This window comes from Meleagris gallopavo, chromosome 6 (assembly GCF_000146605.3).
Source record: "Meleagris gallopavo isolate NT-WF06-2002-E0010 breed Aviagen turkey brand Nicholas breeding stock chromosome 6, Turkey_5.1, whole genome shotgun sequence".
Lineage (NCBI taxonomy): Eukaryota > Metazoa > Chordata > Aves > Galliformes > Phasianidae > Meleagris > Meleagris gallopavo.
In genome coordinates, this window is record NC_015016.2 from 34,346,431 (window position 1) to 34,352,038 (window position 5,608).

At 38.5% G+C, this 5,608-nt stretch overlaps 1 long non-coding RNA gene across 1 annotated transcript; it reads left to right on the forward strand.

The window, feature by feature from the left end:
• The first annotated feature begins 308 nt into the window (after positions 1–308).
• On the forward strand, positions 309–3,455 carry LOC109368252. The gene is made up of 3 exons (XR_002116104.2): positions 309–357; positions 2,213–2,474; positions 2,569–3,455. It is a non-coding gene; the product is annotated as an uncharacterized LOC109368252 (long non-coding RNA).
• The last annotated feature ends 2,153 nt before the right edge of the window (positions 3,456–5,608 follow it).

The following is a 5,608-nucleotide window of genomic DNA, read 5'->3' on the forward strand; positions in this document are numbered from 1 at the left end:
TATATTTAAGATTTGCATCAATATCCTATCACAGGATAGATAGAGGCCACAATTAATTCAGAAGAAAAAGTCCAAAGCAAGAAATTTGAATATAAAGTGGCAAGGCAAGAAATGGTAGGAAGTATGATACGATACTGTATGGGAACTGTTGAGTCACAGCCTGAACCTCTGATTGATCACCTGAGGCAAGCACTGTCAGCCATGGGAGCACAGGTGAAGGTGATTCAGCTGTGTGACCGGAAGGGGTGGAGCCTGGCTGCACCTCTCCTAGACCCCATTTAAGGGCTGACTGCCACTAGGAAAGATCTCTTTCTGGAGATTGTTCCCCTTGGAGTTTTCAGCAAGCCTAGGACATGGGTGAGTTTTTTTGTTTGTTTTTGGTTATTCCTTTCTCCTATGGTAGCCCTTCTAGTTATACAACCTGTAAAATACTAACTTAGCCCACGTTACTTTGTTAGTTGTGTTTTTGTTGATTGTACGAATACTAACACAGAAGAAAGCATAGGGTTAAATTTTGTTTATCTGTTCCTGCTCTAATTCACTGTATTTGTGTTTATAATACAGTAACCAAATGTAAGTGCTACTGTCAGTGCACTCTGTTATACATGCAACAAGACTCTTCAAATAAGGCTTCACCCAGTAAATAATACTAAAAGGCAGCCTATTTCAATTTAGAGAAAATACAGGAATTTCTGAAATAACTTGCCTTATTTCTATAAACCTTCAAAACTTTTAAAGGTTTTTTCTGGGATGAGTGAAATACTTAGAAGTTCCCTTTCCTCTGGCCTTCTCTCAAAATTGTCTTCTGATAACAAGACTTTGGTGGATGAATGTGCTTTAAAAATCCCCTCTTTCTTAAGCAGCCAGAAAAATCAGAAAAGATGCGGATAAATGGCACTTTTGTTCCTGTCCTTTAATAAAATGCATTCTTCAGCTTCTGAATGTAATGATGAAATACTACTTTTAAGGGTTGCTGTCAATAGTAACAGTAAGAAAATTGTGCTGTGTCCACTGAATTCTTTTAATGCCCCCTGCAGGCCAAGCTAGCTAGAAAGCCTGAATCTTAAAGAAAACAAAATGAAACAAAACCCAGTGCTGTAGATAGTAATCAAAATAGATATTCATACATATGCATATATGTGTGTGTGTATATATATATATATATATATATATATATATATATTCTGCATAATCTTATGAACTTACTAATATGCAGTCCTTTCTGCTCCAACACACAGCCGTAGTTTGAAGCAGCTCTAGATTGCTCTGTGCTCACCTAATTGTGCAGAATGGCGAAGTCTGACAGCAAGACAGTTCAGAGATGGATAGCAACGAATAGGGAGATAAAATTGGATATGTCCAGGGTATGTGAGATCTAGAGAAGTCTACTTCATTCTGGATAGGACATGCAACTTCCCCTGAAGACAATACTTTGCTATTGAACCCTTTTACCTCTATCTAACTGCAACTCACATGAATGAGCAAATTTCTGGAATCAGTCAAAATGCTCATGGAAAAGCTAACAGTGCCAGTTGCTTTCAAGGATCTGAAGAATGCTGCTATGGTGGCTTCTTTCTGTGAAATGCCCTCCAAGGATTCATTCTACCTGCCTGAGATTCTATCATTGCTGGGCTCTGCTCTCCAACTTGGTGTGATGTGTCAGGAGCCTTGGGGACGAATGTGATAAAGCTGCAGTATCTGGTTATTTTTCATTATTTTTCCTGCTAACCTTGGAGGCTGTGCACGTTATATGTTTCTCATAAGGGATTTATTTTGCTAGCAGTTTAGAAAAGGCTGGCTTTCTGAGATGAAGTATTCTACTTCAGTACTCAGGAGAAGGGAAAACCTGTAATCACACATCATTAAATGAATCACCCCACTACCCCAGCAGAATGTAACAGGATACAGTGTGCTGTGAAATCTTGCTTTAGAAAGTTGAAATGCCTCTTTCTTTAAAAAATAGAATCACTCAATCATTTTTGAAGAAACGATACAGGAGACCTAGAAGGCATTGTGCCAATATTGTGGGATAATTTCCAGCAAAAGGAAAGATAAAGAAGAAACAAAAAACAGAAATTTCTAAAGGATGTATGTGAGATGAGTTGCAGGAAAGAGGCTATCACTGAGAATAGGTAATTAGCAATGGGAAATTAGTACAAAGGATTCCAAGGTTGTAATAACCTTCTTGTTCAGGCTGTCATCTGTTTTCCAGGAAAAAAAAAAAACAACCCTCTGAGACATGTCATCTAAGTTTGAAGTGCACACACAGCCTGATCTGGGATTGTTCTGGACCTCTTGAATCAACCTGCAGCAGTTTGGAGCCAAGTGGCAGCCATGGGGACATTGTGGTGGGAGGAAAAGGATACAAGGTGCAGTGAGCCTCTCCAGAGGGACCACTGCTGTTATCTGGCCTCTGCTAAACAGATGTTAACTCCAAGGCTTTTTGTGCGCTTCCTTGATAGTCAGTGTCTGAGGTATAGTGCTTTTCTTCTGAAATGTCATCTTTATGCTATGAACTGTGAAAGAATCCCTGTGTAGGGGCTTAGAGGTGTTTTCTTTGTTTTGTAGGGTTTATCTCTTCCAGCCTTCCATATGATAACGCTGCTTGACCAAGAGGAATGAGAAGAAGGGATTGCTGTTTCAGTTCTTGCTCAGTATAAGGAAATCAGAATAACTTTTGCCATTTATTCCTTGGAGGGAACCAGCAAAACTTAATTTCCTTCCCAAAAACTGAGAGGAAACTAAAACAAGTGTTTAAAAGGAGCAGAGTATATGCTCAAAACAGTTGTGAGAAAGTCAGGTTTGGTTAACCCACACCCAACACCACCATTATTTAGGTAAAACTTTCAAGACTTCATCTATTTTCAGTCACACCCTGAAAATTCTATGTATTTATTATTCATCTGACTTCTTTGTACATAACACTGCTCACCTCAGGACATGTTCTGATTTATTCTGCTAATGGAGGTGACATTGCTGATTCAGACCTCTTCACACCACAAAAAAAAAAAGTGTCTGAATGTGAAAAAGCCCTGTTGTCAGCAGACAGTAAGAGAACAGGGGAAAATTCACACCTTCAGCATCCAAATGAGGCTAAGTTCCAAAAAAACTTTGGTTCCTGCAAGGAAATAGTTCAGAATGCAGCACTGGCTTTGTATGAGTTGTGAGCCTTTGGGATCCAGCTGAAATCTCCCCAGGGCAAGTGTGGTTCAGGTTCTCTCTATTCCATTAGTTGTCCTTCTTACATGGCCCAGCTCAGACTGAGCACAAATACATCAGCACACACCTGAGTCAGGATCCAGAATGAGAACAGAAGAGCTTCTGCCATGAAACAGAACTCGCAATATGAGCTAATGAAGGAGGAAGGTAATTTAACATGCTTCTGGCACAAGATGCATTGCTTCAACTAATTTTATAAGATCCTGTATTTTTGTTAGGTATTTAGTAGCAATTTGGAAAATATAAGCAATTTTTAACATGTTATAAGAAAGGATGAAAATAAGAATCCCACTGGTCAATGCAAATGGTAACTGTCAGGCTTTTATATTCCAAATTTTGAGATAGTTTTCAGAGTCTCATGCTTCTAAGATTTCCTTTGGAAATGAAGTGCTTAACAGTGTGTTCAGCAGTATTTCAAGCATCACCACAGTTAATGAACTCTGCTGTTGCCATACGAGCAGTACATTAGCTGCATTGCTGCAATCTCATTTAATCTTTTGCTTTGATTCTTAATACCCGCAGCTTTAGAAATTGGCAGTGACAGGGGTCTCCAGATCCCTAGTGAAGCCCAAGCAAGGAGTCTATAAAGCATTTTTCTCCGCGTTGTGTTTTCAAAAGATGTAGGCAAGTACAGATGCCTCAGACCTGCCCTCTATGGTTCACAGATCTTCTGAACTAGGGCTTCTGATATTCCATGCCATGTCAGCCAAGCCAACAGAGCTGCTGCCATGGACAGCATCACTTGATTATACAGGAAGAAAATGTATCACAGGTCTGAGATGAGAGGATTTTTTTTTTTTTGCTGCTGAGCTTACTTTGCTTTGCACAATGATGTATAATGTCATTCAGCATTATCACCATCTTTACATGGTATGAAGAATCCTTGAGGCATCCTTTATCTAATATCTCCTGCAGAACAAATTGCTTTCACTCCTTTAAGTTGTTCTCACTTTCACAGTGATGCAGCAGAGGAAAAGAAAGTTTCTGATGACTTATGGCAGGAAGCAGATAACATGCCCTCCTGGTATAACTGAAGGAGAAACAGAAGGCTTTCATAAATGCTTTCAAAAGGCAAGATCTGAAGCAGTATATTGCAATTCCCAGAGATGCCCAAGTTAAAGGCTTGCATTTATGTCCCCAAATCTCTGGCACTCTGGGATTGCTCAGCTCCCAAATATGTAACTAAAGCCGTTTTTCCATGCTAATTCTGAATTTTAAATAAGCATTTAAAAAATTTAAAAGAAATAAAAAAGAAAGGGAAGAAAAAAGACAAGGAATATAGAAGACTTCAAGACTATTAAGATACTAGGGGTTCTTTTTTTTTTTTTTTATTATGGGTATGCAGCACCCTGTCAACCTGTTCTCCAGATACTGAGACTGTGGGAAGAATACTGAGGAATACTTTATTTAGGAAAATTTTCCCTGGGGAAGCCTTATGGTCTTGGTAATACTAAAATACTTAGCAGTGCATGTTGGTTTCAAATCAATATTCACTCCGTACAGTGAAACAAGCTCCATCATTTTGACATTTTCAAAGTAAAGAAGAAAAAAAAGCCTTAACACGGACTCATCTAAACATGACAGTTTTTCTGACTATTCAGAACTTGTAGCAAATGAAAGAAAAACATGGATTTTATGGAGTTTGGCTTCAGATACTATGCAAATAAAGAATAGACAATATCCTTTCTTAAGGTTTTGTCTTCTGACACTAGATTTTTCAGCAGAAAAGGAATAAATTTTTTTTTCTGAAGTTCATTCATATTTTTATAAGGATTTTAGCACTGTAATACTGCAATAGGATACCTGACCCTGTAGACGATCCAATATTTTCTCAGCTCAGGGTATGAGAAAAGGTAGTCCGCAGATGGATGTAGCTCCACAACACATGCACAAAATTGGTAACAGAAAATAAGGGCTGCTGTTTATTTGAAGTCAGGGTTTGTGGTGAGGTACTCAGTTCACTTGGACCTGAAACAAGAGAAACAATCCAGATAGAGAGTCACAGAGTTGCTGGTGGTGCTGTTCAAATGACTTGTTATTTAAAACTGTAAACCAGGAGAAGAAAGTGACAAGTTTTGTTAATTCTTAAAGTATCTCTTTATCCTCAAGAGAAATCATTCTGATTTTCTTGCCCATGCAAAATGTCTATAGTAGGAAGTGCCATGTCCTGCCCTATACAAGCAGATACTTAAGTGAGAAAAGATTCAGGTTTCCTCTCTTGACTCAGTAGAGCAAAGAGATATCTTTGGAAAGAAGGAAAACTTCTTCGCTTACCTACAACTCTAATTTTCTGAAAGTCTTCACAGTTTTGCAAAATATTACAGATGGGGCCTTATTCATACAAAGGACAAACAGTATTTCAGAAGCTTCTCTCACACTGTTGTTTTTT